An 18,410-nucleotide genomic window follows, 5' to 3' on the forward strand; every position below is an offset into this window, starting at 1 on the left:
CCAGTCCAGCCTTCACATGACTCCAGCCCTGCCACCCACTGAGTGCATTTGTACGAGACACCCCAGTGAGACCAGCAGAAGAACGCCTCGGTGGGGCCCAGTCAGACAGTGGTTGAAGCTGGAACAGTGAGGAGCTGGAACAGGTGGAGACCGGCCACATCCCTGTCTTCACAATGTCTCAGCTTCACCGTGTGTTCACCCCAGGTGGGCTACGTTGGGCTTCCTCCAATCACGTGGTGGCTTCCAAGAGCGAGTGACCTAAGAAGCAGGAATTGGAAGTTGACAGTTCCTTGGGCCTTCCCAGGCTTAGAAACCAACATGGCATCACTTCTGTCATATTCTATCAGTCAAGCAGTCACAAGATCCAGGCTCAAGGACAGGGGACTCAGACATGCTCTCTCGAGGGGAGAAGTCTCAAAGAATTCAGAGACCACGTTACAAAGTGTTTCAGTCCTATCTCTGGCCAAAAATTACTTATCTTTCTCTCGTGTGCAAAGTACACTCGCCCTTTTTCTTCCTTGCACACATTCCTACCATTGCAGGCACGATACTGTTTTAATTAGTCATTTACATGTTTGCCTGCATTTTGAACTTCCCTAGAAACAGATAGGGTGTCAAATTCATCCTTAATTCCCTTGTGCCTGCTATGCTTATTACACAGCATATAATATTACCCAGTGAAGGATGAACCACTAGGCCGGGCATGGTGGCTCCTGCCTGTAATCCTAACCCTTTGGGAGGCCGAGGCAGGTGGATCACCTGAGGTCAGGAGTTCGAGACCAGCCTGGCCAACATGCTGTCTCTACTTAGAAAAATACAAAAAATTAGCCAGGTGTGGTGGCAGGCACCTGTAATCCCAACCACTCGGGAGGCTGAGGCAGGAGAATCACTTGAACCTGGTGAGGTGGAGGTTACAGTAAGCCAAGATCACACCACTTCACTCCAGCCTGGGCTAAAGCGCAAGACTCTGTCTCAAAAATAAAAAAAATAAATAAAAAGGATGAACCACCATAAACTACACTGTGCACACGTACAGTCAATGGATTGTGATGAACATGAATTGAGAAAGTAGAATATCAGCTAATGGTTGGACTGAACATGGTATTGAATGACACGTTACCGAAACAGCTATCTCCCTCTTCTCAAGTCTATTCAAATCATTCTGAAAATTAAAAATAATTATTTAAAATTTAGAAGTAGAAATGGAACCAGCAGAAGGCTACTCATAGTGTTGCTAGGGGAGCAAATAATATTAACATTTGTTATTCCGTCCTATCTGCCCACTCATGTTTTATCTTTATTTTTGCCTTCCTTTTCTACTGAGCTGGGTCAGGTGAGAGCAGGAGTCAGGCTGTGGCCTTCCTCAGTTGACAGTTAAATCACCAGTTCTTCTTTTTCTCTTACTGAAAGCACTTTGACCCAACCTGTCAGAAATATAAGCCAAGGCAGTAGGTCAGTACTGCCCTGAGCCATCATGAACCCTTGTCCATGGGAGAGAGGAGAATTGGGGAGCAGAAAAATGGAGAAAAGTTTCAATTGAGATTCAAAAAAATCTAGGAGACATTCCCATGGTCACTGGATCTTTTCTCAATTTGCAGCAAAGGGAGAAGTTTTGAGCTCCAAATGTTGTGATGTTTGTCCCACATCTGAACCTGGAAAGAAACTAGTTCCTGCCTCAGTCCGTTTGTGTGGAACCTGGTGCAGGATTGAAGTTACAGGAGGGTGCTCCTGGAAGGGAGTAAGGATTCAGTGATGAGGATCTAGGGCTAGCCAAGAGAGGGAAAACCGTCATTTTATTCACCAACATCTATGTACAACCTGCCCTGTGCCAGGCACTGAGCTAGGCCCTAGGAATACGATGGAGCACTAGACAGTTGGGGTTCCCACCCTTGGGGAGCTTACATTTCAGTGAGGGGGGCACACATGTTTTAAGCTAAAAATCCGCGTGATACTTATAAAGGAATCAACAAGGAGATATCATGGAGAGTCAGTGGACAGGACAGTATTTTAGGCAACATGGTCAAACCCTTCTGAGGATGACATATTACAGTTAAAACATGAGGGGTGAGGAGGAGGCAGCCAGAGAGAGCTCTGGAGGAGGAGATGCAGCACCTGGTAGGTCCTAGGTACCTGACAGAGGTGGACAGAGTGAGATCCTGCAGCCTTCACGAGACAGCTTGAGGGGTATTTTAAGGACAATAGGAAGTCATTAAAGGGTTTTAAGAAGGAGAGTAAAATAATTATGCTTTAAAACCTTCAGCCTATATACTGTATGGAGAACAAAATAGAACTGGGGAAACCAGTCTTCATACTCATTCAGTAGTCCAGACAACATAGGAAGATGGCTTAGACGTGAGGAGTGCCAGTGAAAGTGGAAGGAAAATAAATGGATTTGAGGCGTATTTTGGCAGTATTGCCAACAGGACCCACAGGTAAATTGAGGGAAGAACAAAAGAAGACTCAGATTTCTTCAGAACCGTGTTGCCCCTTATTGATGGGATAAGATGCCTACAGACATCCAAGCGGAAAAGGCAACTCAACAATTGCATACATGAGCCTGGAACACAGAGGAGCGTTCTGGAGGTGCCAGCACAGAGATTTAATGCACAAGATCGATGTGTTCACTAATGAGAACACATTATGCAAGACACACAGGAACCCAGGACCAAGGCCCAAGGTCCCCACTGTTTGGAGGCTGTTAGGGAAGCAAAGGACTAGGGATGAGTTGGTGAAGCATATTTTTACACCTTCACTCATGCTATTCCTGTTGTCTTTAGTGTTCTCCTTCCCTTTCTTTGACTGGTAAGATCTCATTCATCTTTCATAACCCAGTTCAAATGGCATCACTCCATTGTTGACACACTATCTCAACCAGGCTCCATGTGAGCTTTTGCTGACCACACCGGCCCCATCCCCAACCCAGCAGAGTCAGTTGCTTCCTCCTCTGTCAGCCCTTTGTTCAAAGGCTCCCTGGGTTCCAGGCATTTACTGACTTGTCCTTTTCCCAAACATGATTGGAGCTCTTCCAGTCAGGAACCGGTGGCTTTATTTCTTCTTATAACTGGATACAGACCCAGTACTTAGCAAACTATGCATATTCGTTGAATGAATGAATCAATGAATGGATAGATGGAAGAATGGTCTACGCAGTATAAAGTAACCTGACAGTCAGCTAGTAGATGTGGGCTATCTGAAAAGATTAGATAATTTAGGTTGGGAAGTTTAGGTTAGGAAGAGTGGACAGGAATCCTCAGAGCAGATCTTTGAGAACCAAGCTGACTGTAGAATGATCCATACATAAGATGTTGCTTCTAATTAAGCTTGAGGAATATTTATTGATGTATGTTCACCACTGAGTCATTGATCTCCTTTTATAGCAATGAAGTTTCTTGTGGACGCCACTGAAGAGACACAAGGGAGTCTTGCTAAATATCAGGGAGTCAGGGTGTGCCGATCTCCAGCAGAAATCCAGATTCTAGAATGTAAAGATGAAGACGGCTGTGAGAAGACAGAGTCCACTACTGGCCTCTGGTTCTTTTTCCCTGAGTTGATTTTCTGAATGCATGTGGTTGCTGGCAGCAGAGAATCCATCTCTCCTAGTAACAGAGTTTTGCCAAAGAGTAGCTCTAACAGGTTGTGTAAAAGCAGCAACAAAACACGTCTCCGTTCACTCACAACTTGCTGCTGCTTTCTGCACTCCCAGCAGTGCTGGGGCTCCAGTGTTCTGGCTACAGCAGTGCCAGTGACACAGGCGTTGGGGGCAGGAGTGGGCCTGCCTGGCAGAGAGATGGCAGTCTCCCGAGTCTGTGCCGTGTCTCTAGGCTGCTTTTTCTTTTTCTTTTCTTTTTTTCTTTTTGAGACAGAGCCTCGTTCTGTCACCCAGGCTGGAGTGCAGTGGTGCGATTTCGGCTCACTGTAACCTCCACCTCCCAGGTTCAAGTGATCGTCCGCCTCAGCTTCCTGAGAAGCTGGGATTGCAGGCACCTGCCACCACGCCTGGCTAATTTTTGTATTTTTAATGGAGACGGGGTTTCACCATGTTGGCCAGGCTGGTCTTGGACTCCCAACCTCAAGTGATCTGCCCGCCTTGGCCTCCCAAAGTCCTGGGATTACAGGCATGAGCCACCATGCCTGACCTGGGCTGCTTTTTCTTGTTATCACCATGGCAGGATGTGGAGGCAGAGGGCCCTGGTTTTCCTCTCCACCTTCAATCACTGCTGCTCACTGACTCCTACAAGGAGGTCATCTTGCCCTTTCTTTTTCGTCACAAGCTGGGAAACCACTACACCAATTCCTCTTAAAAATCTGCCTGCAAGTAAAGAAATACAAAAACAACTTTACTGCCAATGGTGAGTTTAGTCGGTGTATCAGTCGGAATCCTGTCTCATGGCCCATTCAGTGCTGGGTGACTGAACAGAGTTTAACGAAGGGATTCTTTACAAAGGTGAGGACAGAGTTTAGGAAAAACCATAAGGCCTGGCGCAGTACCTGTGGCTCTTAACAGCAGGAGCTTGACCACACCTGGACTTGAATGGGAGCAAGGGGAGGGAGTGATGCCCAGGTGTGTGTTGAGTGGGTGTGGGGTGGGGAACACATAGGAAGTACAAGTGTGAGTTGTCTGATGTGGATTGTGGCCTTCTGTAGAGACAGTGACTCAGCAGGGAAGACGCTGAGGGATTAAATACCCTTCCTTCACTCTTTACCCTCCTGCTGGCATCTTTTAATGACTGAACCAACCAGAAGCCAGAGGACAATGGATGCCATTTATATCAGTCACCCTCCCTGATCACCCAGCAGGTCCGAGGCGGGTGAGGAGTGGACCTTGAGGCCCAAATGAAGGATTTCCCTGCCCAGTCCTAGCCGGATACTTTGTCACATTTGCCAGAATTTCCAAGGCCAATCCCATGTGTGTTCTTTGCATAATGATTTAGGGGTCCAAAATGCTATCTACTCTTCTTAACACCCAGGACTTTAGGGTTGACAGGAAGGCACCCATGAGGGGGTACCATGCCTCCGAAGGAGGTCCTCTGGCAGGTAGACATCCATCCATAGCCGTTACCTGTTCTGACAGAGGAGCAACACTGGCCCTTTCTCTCTTGTTAATGCTTAATGACCATGACTTAAGATTTCTCCCTGGACCTTTACTTAAGATTACTCTTACAAGGATTTGACTTCTAGTTGGTTATTTGAGTTCTTGACCCTACCCACATTCCTTCTGCCATTAAACATTGGTCTGATACCTTGCTCTCCTGGAACCTGACTCTAGCACTCCCATTTCTGCATGCTAACTGGATTGATTCCATCTTAAATACAAAGACAGCGCCTTTCTGTCTGCAGACTTTATGCTTTGGGAGTTTTGACTCATCCCAGGATTCACCCATTCCTACACTCGTTACCTTTTCTTAGTCACCCCAGTGCCAGGGTTTTGGAAAGTAAGGCCATTTCCTTAAGTGTCCCAGGATCACCATACTGGTTTAAAGTAAAATCCATACCTATCATAGAGCCACTTCCTCATCCTAGCTGGGTTTCCCCGACCTTCTCACTGTAACCCTGTTAACCCTGTTTGCCTCTATCCCCCTGTACTAAACATAAGGCTTTTCTTCTCTCTTGATGTATCCTGGGTAATGTGCCCTGCATTTAGTCTTTAGTTTGATTTTTTTCTAGAGACTCCAAATGTCTATTTTAATGTTTCACCTGTTTCTCAACCCTGCAGGTTGACATTCTCTGGAGCCAAGACCTGGTTCCCACTCCCACCTTTCTTTTCCATTTTCTACATTCATATCTACTGCCCTTTCCTGATTCAGCTCTTTCTCTTGATTTGAGCTGTGTCTCTACTATTCCCCTCCCCAGACAAGGAGATGAATTTTAATATTTTCTGCTAGGTGGTAATTTCTAGCACTCCCCATATCCAGCCTGGCTCTTAACAATGATACCTCTCGGTAGCATTTTAGAGGTTTAAGAATTATCTTAAAGACTTTCTGATTCATTCTCTTACATTTTGCAGTTTTCTATTCAAATCTAAGATGAGGAGCTGCTTCATCGAATATGTAAGATTGCATGCATACAGGATATTGCTGGGATTTAAATGTATTTTTTAGGATGCGTCACATTATTTTATGTTTCAAAAAATATTCCTCAAATGAGAAAGACACTGTACATTTTAAAAATGCTTTTGACAGTGTCTCACAAGCCATGTATGGGGAGTTACAATTTTGGGAAGTCATGTAAACTTTCCTGAGTTGCGAGTGAATTCAGTGCTTCCTCCACTCATAAATGTTATTACCCTACAAAGAAATTTCAAGATTGTCCCACATAAAAGAGAAAACCAAACTCAGGAAAGACCATAAAGTTATGAGCTGGTACCTTTTCCCAGCACAGAAAGCAGAACTGATGGCTTTAAATTAGAAGTCATATACAGCTCATTCTTAGAAAGCTCTCTGTGCAAAATTTCATTAGCATTTTGTATGATGCTTTATACAGGGTACATGCAGAAGAAGGATTGACTGACAGTAAATGTTAACCAGTTCAAATTTTACTGAACATCTCTAATGTCAGTATCTATCCTGATGGTTTTTAAAATAATGCTATATTCATCACCATTACCACCATTATCATTCTTGATTTTTTGTACTGATTAGAATGTTTTCCATTGCAACAGAAACCCCAACTCAAACTAGCTAGCAGCAATGAATATTTTCTCCTCTCATGACGGGAGATTCCTTAAAATGATGGGCTTTAGAGTTAGTTGATTCATCAGATTACTAGTGTCATTGAGTATCTCCTTGGTGTAGTAGTAAGGTTGGTAGCGACATTTCCAGATACAGCATTATTCCAAGAAAAGAAAAGTTATTTGTCTCTTCCTATGGCTTTATCTAGCAAGAAAAGACCTTTCTCCAGGAGCTTCTCAGGAGCATCCCCTCATGACTCAGCCATGAGGGTAGGGTCACAAGCCCATTCTCAGATCAATTACTAGCATGATTGATTTCTGTGCACCCTCTAAAGCAGAATGCATCTTGGGGGATCAACTATGGTGTCTACCATACATTTATGTAGTGATATCAGCTTACCAAATGCTTTATGCATCCATCCAAGGTATAAGGTAAGGTACGGTGGTGTTATCATCCCCATTTTATATAAGATGATGGAAGCTTATAGAATATTACCTTGTTCTTATGAATGTGCTTCTGCAAGGAATGGTAGAGTAGCATGTCGCCATTTGAAAATCCCAAATAAAACAATCAGTGGAGCCAATGATTATTAATGTCTGCTAAACTATCAGATGAGTAGCCGATGGGATACATTATAATGAACAGATCTGTCTGACAATGCCTAGACCTATTAATCAAACCTAACATCACAGAAAAGAGGGGTAGTCAGATAATTCGATCTCCTGATGTGATATAATAGGTAGTACCTAAACCTGAATTTCATCAAGCCTCTAAATCTCACTAACAGTTTATAGAAAATACAGGGGACAGAGGAATACATTAAAAGACATTATAGGAATGCAATAAAAATCCAGAGTGTGGGAAATTTTACATAAACATTTACATAATTATGTAAATTTTATGTAATAATTTGATTTCTTCAGTAGATACATTATAAGAGAAAAAGAGAGTCAGGAGGAACCAAAAGATCAAAAGAGGCTTAAAGGACATGTCAGCTAAATGCAATTAAGACCTTGTTTAGAGTGTGATTTGAACAAACTAAGTTTTAATAAACAATCGTGGAAAAAGTGGAAAATTTTCATGGTAGGTGGAAATTTGATAGTATTATGAAATTTTTGTTAATTCTGTTGCATATACCAATAATAATTTCCTTTTAGGGATACATTCTGAAATGTTTATGAATGAAATTATACAATGTCTGGGATTTGCTTTCAAATAATTCAGGTCAAAAGAATGGCATCAACAATATGGAAGAATGTGAAGTCCCAGGCCCTCCTTCCTCTTCAGAGACACTGACACAACACCACACACACCAGCTGCCTTTGTGAAAAATCCAAAAACAATTTAAGAGGCTCCTGAACTCCAGGAAAACATGAAGCCAACTGAATCAAAGCACAGCAGGAAAATTCGTGGCACTCACTCACTAAAGTCCCTCCTCTCCACACAGCACTGTATGATTTGAAGAAAACTTCCAAATCCCAAGTTCTCCCCAGGGAGAGAAAGAGAAGAGCAGAATATGTGTCCAACAAGTCTGACTTTTGGAGGGAACTGCCTGAGAGACTGCTTTTTGTCTTGTCTGGATCAAAGTGGTGACTGGAACAGGGCACTGGGTTAGGGACCACTGAGAACAAAGACAATAATCGTGGCTTGGTCCAGCATGAGAGTCTGCACTGCCACAGATAGGCAATAGCACGACCAGCAAACCTCTTCAATTAGGAGATGACACACATGCACAAGCCCAGAAGGAACATATCACAGAAAAGCCTTGCAAGATCTCTAGAACATCCAGCTGGGTCAAATGGTGAAAGATTTCCCTGTACAAACCAGACCACATAGACTAGGAGAGGTGGCTGATTTTTCAAATGCCAAGGTCTCAACAGAAGATAACAAGGCATACAAAGATCAGGGAAACACACTCAATCAAAGGAGAACATTAAACCTCCAGAAACTGACCCTAAAGAAACAGAGATAAACCAAGCATAGTGACACATGCTTGTAGTCCCAACTACTTGGGAGGCTGAGGCAGGAGGATCAGTTGAGCCCAGGAATTTGAGACCGGCCTGGGTAGCAACATAGTGAGCCCCATATCTAAAACAAACAAACAAATAACGACAACAACAACAAAAAAGAAAAACTTAATAAGAAATAGAGATATATGAATAACTTAACTGTCGTAAAAATGCTCAATAAATTAAAAGGGAGCACAGACAGATTAACTAAACAAAAACAAGAAAACAATGCATGAAAAAATGAGAAATTAATAAAGTGATGGAAACTATGAAGAAAAAACAAAAAGAAATTCTGAGCCTATGCAACATAGGAAGATTCCATTTCTACAAACTATTAAAAAACAAATTACCCAGGCATGGTGGCATGCACCTATAGTCCTAGCTATTCAAGAGGCCGAGGTGGAGTATTGCTTAAGCCTGGGAGGTTAGAGCTGCAGTGAACTGTGATTGTGCCACTGCACTCCAGTCTGGGTGGCAGAGTGAGACCTTGTCTCAATAAATAAATAAATGAATAAATAAATAAATAAAATTCTGGAGGTGAAGAATTTGATAACTGAATTGAAAAATTCACTAGAGGGAGTCAACAACAGACTTGATCAAGCATAAGTAAGAAACAACAAACCTGAAGACAAGCCATTTGAAATTATTGAGTCAGAAGATCAAAACACAAAATTAAAGTGAAGAAAGCAAAAGGGACTTATGGCACGTGATCAAGTTGACAGATATATGAATAATGGGAGTTTCAGAAGGAGCAGTGAGAGAGAAGTAGACAGTGAGCTTATTTTAAAATATAGTGGCTGAAAACTTCCCAAATCTGAAGGAAAAAAATGGACATTAAAATTGAAGGAGCTCAAAGGACTCTAAATAAGATGAACAAAAGAGGCCTATACTGAGACACATTATGATCAAACTGTCAAAAATCAGAAAGAGAATCTTGCAAGCAGGAAGAAAACAGTGACTTGTTAGATATGAGGGAGCTCCCATAAGATTATCAGTGGATTTCTCAGCAGAAACTTTAGAGGCCAGAAGGGAATAGGATGATATATAGTCCAAGTGCTGAAGGAATAAAACTGTCAACCAAGAATACTATTTACTGTAAAAATGTCCTTCAAAAGTAAAGGAGAAATAGATTTTCTCAGATAAACAGAAACCAAGAAAGTTCATCACCACTAGAGCTGCCTTATAATAAAGGCTAAAGGGCATCCTTCAGGTTGAAATGAAAGGACATAAGATGGCAACATGAAAGCATACAAAAATATAAAGCTTGCAAGTAAAGAAATATAGACACAAATACAGAATACTATAACACTGTAATGGTGGTACATAAATCACTTTAAATTCTGGTATAGAATTTAAAATATGAAAGCATAAAAAATAGCTACAACTATAAACTATGTTAATAAACACAAAATATAAAAATACAGTCATCCCTCAGTAGCCACAGGAAATTGGTTCCAGGAACCCTTGCAGATATCAAAATCCATAAATGCTCATGTCCCTTATTTAAACTGGTATAGTACTGCATATATATGCACATCCTCCAGTGTGATTTATGTTATCTCTAGATTACCTATATGTTAATAGATTACTTATTACTTAAATCTACTACATGTAAATGCTTTGTAAACAGTTGCTATATTGTATTGTTTTAATATTTGTATTATTTTTATTGTTGTATTTTATTTTTATTGTTGTGGAGGTGTTTTTGACCTATAGTTGGTTGAATGCATAGATGTGGAACCCACAAATGCAGAGGGATGATGGTGCTAATTTGTGTCATCAACAACATAAAGTTGAGAGGGATGAAAAAGAGTTGAGTTTTTGTATGCAACTGGAACTGTTATCAGCTTAAAATAGATTGTGATAACTGTAAGATGTTTTTTTGGGCCCCATAGTAATCACAAAGGAAATACATATGGTAGATACACAAAAGAAAACGAGAAAATAATCCAAGCATTAAAAAAAATCAACAAAACACAAATGAAAGCAGCAAGAGAGGAAAAAGGAGACAAAATAACTACAAAACAGACAAAAGACAATTGACAAAATGGAAATAGTAAGTCATTCCAATCAATAATTACTTTAAATGTAAATGAATTGGCTGGGCTCAGTGGCTCATGCCTGTAATCCCAGCATTTTTGGAGGCTGAGGTAGGCGGATCATGAGGTCAGGAGATCGAGACCATCCTAGCTAACATGGTGAAACCTTGTCTCTACTAAAAATACAAAAAATAAGATGGGTGTGGTGGGGCTCACCTGTAGTCTCAGCTACTTGGGAGGCTGAGGCAGGAGAATTACTTGAACCTGGGAGGAGAAGGTTGCAGTGAGCTGAGATGGCACCACTGCACTCCAGCCTGGGTGACCGAGTGAGACTCCATCTCCAAAACTAAACTAAACTAATAAATAAATAAATAAATAAATTACATTCTCCAATCAAAACACATGGAGTGGCTGAATGGATTAAAAAAATAAGATGCCACTATGTATTTTCTATAGAGATTCACTTTACATTTAAGAATGCACCTAGGCTGAAGTGAAAAGATGGCAAAAATATTTCTATGCAAATAGTAACCAAAATAGAGCAAGTGTGAACATATTTATATCAGACAAAATAGACTTTATGTCAAAATTTGTCACAAGAGGCAAAGAATATTATGTAATGATAAAAGGGTCAATTCTCCATGGAGATATAACAATCACAAATATGTATGCATCTAACTTCAGAGCAACCAAATATATGAAGCAAACATTGACAGACAGACTTGAGAAAATAGACAGTAACACAATAATTATACATTTCAATACCACACTTTCAATAATGGATAGATCAACCAGACAAAAGATCAATAAGGAAGCAGAGGACTTGAACAATATTGTAGATCAATTAGACCTAACAGACCTATGCAGACACTCCATCCACCAGAACCAGAATACACTTTCTTCTTAAGCACACATAGGACATTGTCCCAGATAGATCACATGTTTGGTCACAAAGCAAGCCTTAAGAAATTTAAGAAGACTTAAATCATATCAAGTATCTTTTTCAACCACAATGGAATGAAACTAAAAATTAATAGCAAAAGGAAAACCGGGAAACTCACAAATATGTGAGAATTAAGCAACACACTCTTGAACAACGAATGAGTCAAAGAAGAAATCACAAGAGAAATTAGAAGTATCTTGAAACAAATAAAAATAAAACCACAGCATACTAAAACTTGTGGAATGCAGCAATAGCAGTACTAACAGGAAAGTTTATAGTGGTAAACACCTACATTAAGAAATAACAAAACTTGCAAATAAACTAACTTTACACCTCAAGAAACTAGAAGTAGGCAAGCAAATTAAATCCAAAATTAGAAGAAAAAATGAAATAATAAAGATTAGAGCAGAAAGAAATGAAATAGAGAATAGAATAACAACAGGAAAATTAAAAAATGAGTTTGTTTTTTGAGAAGATCAACAAAATTGACAAGCCTGTAGCTAGGCTAAGAAAAAAGAGAGAAGACTCAACCAATTTAAATTAGAAATGAAAGAGACATTACAACTGATACCACAGAAATAAAATGATAATAAGAGACTACTATGGACAATTATATGACAACAAAATAGGATAACATAGAAGAAATGAATAAATTCCTAGAAAAATATAACATACCAAGACTGAAGCATGATGTAATATTAAATCTGAACAGACTTATAACTGGTAAAAAGATTGAATCATTGATCAAATAGCTCCCCACAAAGTGAAGCCATATGGACCATATGGTTTTACTGGAGAATTCTACACACACTTAAAGAAGAATTCATACCAATCCTTCTCAATTTTTTCCAAAAAACATTGAAGAGAAGAGAACACTACTAAACTCATTTTATGAGGCCAGCATTACCTGACACCAAAGCTAGGCAGATAGTGCAAGAAAAGAAAGCTGCAGACCAATATTGTTGATGCATATTGATGCAAAGATCCTCAACAAAATATTTACAAGCTAAATTTAACAGCACATTAAAAGGATTATACATCAAAACCATGTGGGAGTTATCTCTAGTATGCAAGGATGGTTCAACATACACAAATCAATCCATGTAATATACCACATTAACAGAATGAACAATAAAAATCACATGATGATCTCAATTGATGTAGAAAATGCATTTGGCAAAATTCAACACTTTTATGACAAAACACTTATATATGAATGGAAGGAATATATAAATATAATAAAGAGTATATATGAAAAAACTAAAGCTGAGATCATACTCAATGGTGAAACATGGAAAACTTTCCTTTAAGGTTAGGAGCAAGGCAAAGATACTTACTCTCACCTCTCCTATTCAACATTGTACTAGAAGTCTTATAGAGCAATTAGGCAAGAAAAAGAAACAAAAGGCATCCAAATTGTAAAAAAAAGAAGCAAAATTACCTCTGTTCACAGATGATATGATCAAATTTGTAGAAACTCTAAAGATTACACACATACACACATACAAAAATTGTTAGAACAGATAAACAAATTTAGCAAAGCTGCAAAATACAAAATCAACACACAAAAATTGGTTGTATTTCTATGCACTCACAATGAAAAATCCAAAAAAGAAAATAAGAAAACAATTACATTTACAATTTCATTAAAAAGAGCAAAACATGTAGGAATAAACATAAAGAAAATTGCTACCTAAATCCCAATGTCACTTTTTGCGGAAACAGAAAGAACAATCCTGAAATTCAAATGGAATTGCAAAACACCCTGAATAGCCATAATAATCCTGAGAAAGAAGAAAAAAGCTGGAGGCCTCATACATAATGTTTTCAAAACATATTACAATGTTACGCCAATCAAAAGAGTATGGTACTGGCATAAAGACAGACATATAGACCAATATAACAGAATAGAGAGCCCAGAAATGTTCCCTTCACATCTGTGGTCAAATAATCCTTGACAAAGATACCAAGACTACACAATGGGGAATGGATAATTTCTCTAACAAATTTGGTTAGGAAAATTATATATTCATATGTAAAAGGAAAAAGTTAGACCCTTTTCCTATACCATACACAAAAATTAACTTGAAATTAGTTAAAAACCTGGAGGTAAGACCTGAAACTATAAAACTCTTAGAAGAAAACATAGGAGGAAACTTTCATGCCACTGGATTTGGCAACAATTTAAGAATATGACACCAAAAGCACAGGCAACAAAAGTAAAAATAAATGGGACTACATCAAACTTTAAAACTTCTGTTCAACAAAGGAAGAAATCAGCAGCGTGGAAAGGCAACCTGCAGAATGGGAGGAAATATTTGCCAACCACATATCTGAAAAGGGGATGATAACTGGAATATATTTTAAAAACTCTGACAACCCAATAACAACAAAAAGCTTGATTTAAAAATGGGCAAATGACCTAAATGGGCATTTCTCCAAAGAAGATATACAAATGGCCAAGAAGCATATGAAAGAGATGTTCAACATCATTAATTACAAGGGAAAAGTAAATCAAAACCACAAAGATATATCACTTTATGCCTGTTAGGATGGATACTATTAAAACAAAACAGAAAATAACACATGTTGGAGAGGATGTGGAGAAGTTGGAATCCTCATGCACTTTTGGTTAGATGTAAAATGTTGCAGTCACTGTGGAAAACAACATGGAGTTTCATCAAAAATTAAAAATAGAGGATTCCATCCCAAGATGGCCAAATAGGAACAGCTCCGGTCTGTAGCTCCCAGTGTGATCGACACAGAAGATGAGTGATTTCTGCATTTCCAGCCGAGGTACCTGGTTCATCTCATTGGGACTGATTGGACAGTGGGTGCCACCCATGGAGGGTGAGCCAAAGCAGGGCAGGGCATTGCCTCACCCAGGAAGCACAAGGGGTCTGGAGATTTCCCTTTCCTAGCCAAAGGAAGCCATGACAGACGTTACCTGGAAAAATGGGACACTTCTGCCCAAATACTGCGCTTTTCCAATGGTCTTAGCAAATGGCACACCAGGAGATTATATCCCGCGCCTGGCATGGCAGGTCCCACACCCATGGAGCCTTGCTTACTGCTAGCACAGCAGTCTAAAATCAACCTGCGATGCAGCAGCCTGGCAGGAGGAGGGGCATCCACCATTGCTGAGGCTTGAGTAGGTAAACAAAGCAGCTGGGGAAGCTCAAACTGGGTGGAGCCCACCGCAGTTCAGCAAGGTCAGCTACCTCTGTAGTCTCCACCTCTGGGAGCAGGGCATAGCTGAATAAAAGGCAGCAGAAACCTCTGCAGACTTAAACGTCCCTGTCTGACGGCTCTGAAGAGAGCAGTCATTCTCCCAGCACAATGTTTGAGCTTGGAGAATGGACAGATTGCCTCCTCAAGTGGGTCCCTGACACCCATGTAGCCTAACTGGGAGACACCTCCCAATAGGGAGTGACTGACACCTCATACATGCAGGTTCCCCTCTGGGATGAAGCTTCCAGAGGAAGGATCAGGCAGCAATATTTACTGTTCTGCAATATTTGCTGTTCTGCAGCCTCCGCTGGTGATACCCAGGCAAACAGGGTCTGGAGTGGATCTCCAGCAAAATCCAACAGATCTGCAGTTGAGGGACCTGACTGTTTGAAGGAAAACTAACAAACAGAAAGGAATAGCATCAACATCAACAAAAAGGACATCCACACCAGTACCCCATCTGTAGGTTACCAATATCAAAGACCAAAGGTAGATAAAACCATGAAGATGGGGAGAAACCAGAGCAGAAAAGCTGAAAATTCTAAAAACCAGAGCACCTCTTCTCCTCCAAAGGATCACAGCCCCACACCAGCAACAGAACAAAGCTGGATGGAGAATGACTTTGATGAGCTGACAGAAGTAGGCTTCAGAAGGTCGGTAATAACAAACTTCTCTGAGCTAAAAGAGGATGTTCGAACCCATTGGAAGGAAGCTAAAAACCTTGAAAAAAGATTAGACAAATGACTAACTAGAAAGAACAGTGTAGAGAAGACCTTAAATGACTTGATGGAGCTGAAAACCATGGCACGAGAACTATGTGACACATGCATAAGCTTCAATAGCCGATTCAATCAAGTGGAAGAAAGGGTATCAGTGATTGAAGATCAAATTAAGGAAATAAAGTGAGAAGACAAGTTTAGAGAGAAAAGAGTAAAAAGAAATGAACAAAGCCTCCAAGAAATATGGGACTATGTGAAAAGACCAAATCTATGTTTGATTGGTGTACCTGAAAGTGACAGGGAGAATGAAACCAAGTTGGAAAACACTCTTCAGGATATTATCCAGGAGAACTTCCCCAGCGTAGCAAGGCAGGCCAGCATTCAAATTCAGGAAATACAGAGAACGCCACAAAGATAATCCTCGAGAGGAGCAACCTCAAGGCACATAATTGTCAGATTCACCAAGGCTGAAATGAAGGAAAAAATGTTAAGGGCAGCCAGAGAGAAAGGTCGGGTTACCCACAAAGGGAATCCCACCAGACCAACAGTGGATCTCTTGGAAGAAACTCTGCAAGCCAGAAGAAAGTGGGGGCCAATATTCAACATTCTGAAAGAAAAGAATTTTCGACCCAGAATTTCATATCCAGCCAAACTAAGCTTCATACGTGAAGGTGAAATAAAATCCTTTACAGACAAGCAAACGCTGAGAGATTTTGTCACCACCAGGCCTGCCTTACAAGAGCTCCTGAAGGAAGCACTAAACATGGAAAGGAACAACCGGTAGCAGCCACTGCAAAAACATACCAAACATCAATGCTAGGAAGAAACTGCATCAACTAACGGGCAAAATAACCAGCTAACATCATAATGACAGGATCACATTCACACATAATAATGTTAACCTTAAATGTAAATGGACTAAATGCCCCAATTAAAAGATGCAGACTGGCAAATTGGGTAAAGAGTCAAGACCTATCGGTGTGCTGTATTCAGGAGACCCATCTCACGTGCAGAGACACACATGGGCTCAAAATCAAGGGATGGAGGAAGATCTACCAAGCAAATGGAAAGCAAAAAAAAAAGCTGGGGTTGCAATCCTAGTCTCTAAAAAAACAGACTTTAAACCAACAAAGAGCAAAAGAGGCAAAGAAGGCCATCACATAATGGTATAGGGATCAATTCAACAAGAAGAGCTAACTATCCTAAATATATATGCACCCAATACAGGAGCATCCAGATTCATAAAGCAAGTCCTTAGAGACCTACAAAGAGACTTAGACTCCCATACAATAATAATAGGAGACTTTAACACCCCACTGTCAATATTAGACAGATCAATGAGACAGAAAGTTAACAAGGATATCCAGGACTTGAACTCAGCTCTGCACCAAGGAGACCTAATCGACATCTACAGAACTCTACATCCTAATCAACAGAATATACATTCTTCTCAACACCACATCTCATTTATTCCAAAATTGACCACATAGTTGGAAGTAAAGCACTTCTCAGCAAATGTAAAAGAACAGAAATCACAGCAAACTATCTCTCAGATCACAGTGCAATCAAATTAGAACTCAGGATTAAGAAACTCACTCAAAACTGCACAATTACATAGAAATTGAACAACACGCTCCTGAATGACTACTGGGTAAATAATGAAATGAAGGCAGAAATAAAGATGTTATTTGAAACCAATGAGAATAATAAAGACACAACTTACTAGAATCTCTGGGACACATTTAAAGTGTGTGTAGAGGGAAATTTATAGCATTAAATGCCCATAAAAGAAAGCAGGAAAGATCTAAAATTGACACCCTAACATCACAATTAAAAGAACTAGAGAAGCAAGAGCAAACACATTCAAAAGCTAGCAGAAGGCAAGAAATAACTAAGATCAGAGCAGAACTAAAAGAGATAGAGACACAAAAAACCCTTCAGAAAATCAATGAATCCAGGAGCTGATTTTTTGAAACAATCAACAAAATTGATTGACCACTAGCAAGACTAATAAAGAAGAAAACAGAGAAGAATCAAATAGACACAATAAAAAATGATGAAGTGGATATCAACACTGATCCCACAGAAATACAAACTATCATCAGAGAATACTATAAACATCTCTATGCAAATAAACTAGAAAATCTAGAAGAAATGGATAAATTCCTAGAAACATACACCCTCCCAAGACTAAACCAGGAAGAAGTTGAATCTCTGAATCGACCAATAACAGGCTCTGAAATTGAGGCAATATTTAATAGCCTATCAACCAAAAAAAGTCCAGGACCAGACAGCTTCACAGCCAAATTCCCACTCTGAGAGCTGGTACCATTCCTTCTTGAAACTATTCCAGCAATAGAAAGGAGGAACCTCCCAACTCATTTATGAGGCCAACATCATCCTGGATACCAAAGCCTGGCAGAGACAATAACAAAGAAAAAGAGTTTTAGCTCCAGTATCCCTGATGAACATTGATGCTAGAAAAATCCTTCCACAAATACTGGAAAACTGAATCCAGCAGCACATCAAAAATCTTATCCACCACAATCAAGTTGGCTTCATCCCTGGGATGCAGGGTTGGTTCAACATATGTAAATCAAAAACATAATCCATCACATAAACTGAACCAATGACAAAAACCATGTGATTGTCTCAATAGATGCAGAAAAGGCCTTTGACAAAGTCCAACAGCCCTTTCATGCTAAAAAACTCTCGCTAATAATGAGGGGTATTGATGAAGGCCCCAAAAAATAATAAGAGCTATTATGACATCCACAGCCAGTATCATACTTCAAATGGGC

At 40.0% G+C, this 18,410-nt stretch overlaps 1 long non-coding RNA gene across 2 annotated transcripts in view; it reads left to right on the forward strand.

Annotated features, from left to right (window-relative positions):
* LOC103877189 overlaps window positions 1–18,410 on the forward strand; it is a 148,574-nt gene that overhangs the window by 62,978 nt on the left and 67,186 nt on the right. Inside the window, exon 1 of one of the 2 annotated variants that reach the window (XR_636783.4) lies at window positions 4,054–4,349. The exons of the other annotated variant lie outside the window; for it this stretch is intronic. This is a non-coding gene — a long non-coding RNA (uncharacterized LOC103877189). Of the gene's footprint in view, window positions 1–4,053; window positions 4,350–18,410 lie in introns of those variants that run through there. 2 annotated transcript variants of the gene reach the window in all.

The sequence above is a fragment of the Papio anubis genome, chromosome 14 (assembly GCF_008728515.1).
Source record: "Papio anubis isolate 15944 chromosome 14, Panubis1.0, whole genome shotgun sequence".
Classification (NCBI taxonomy): domain Eukaryota; kingdom Metazoa; phylum Chordata; class Mammalia; order Primates; family Cercopithecidae; genus Papio; species Papio anubis.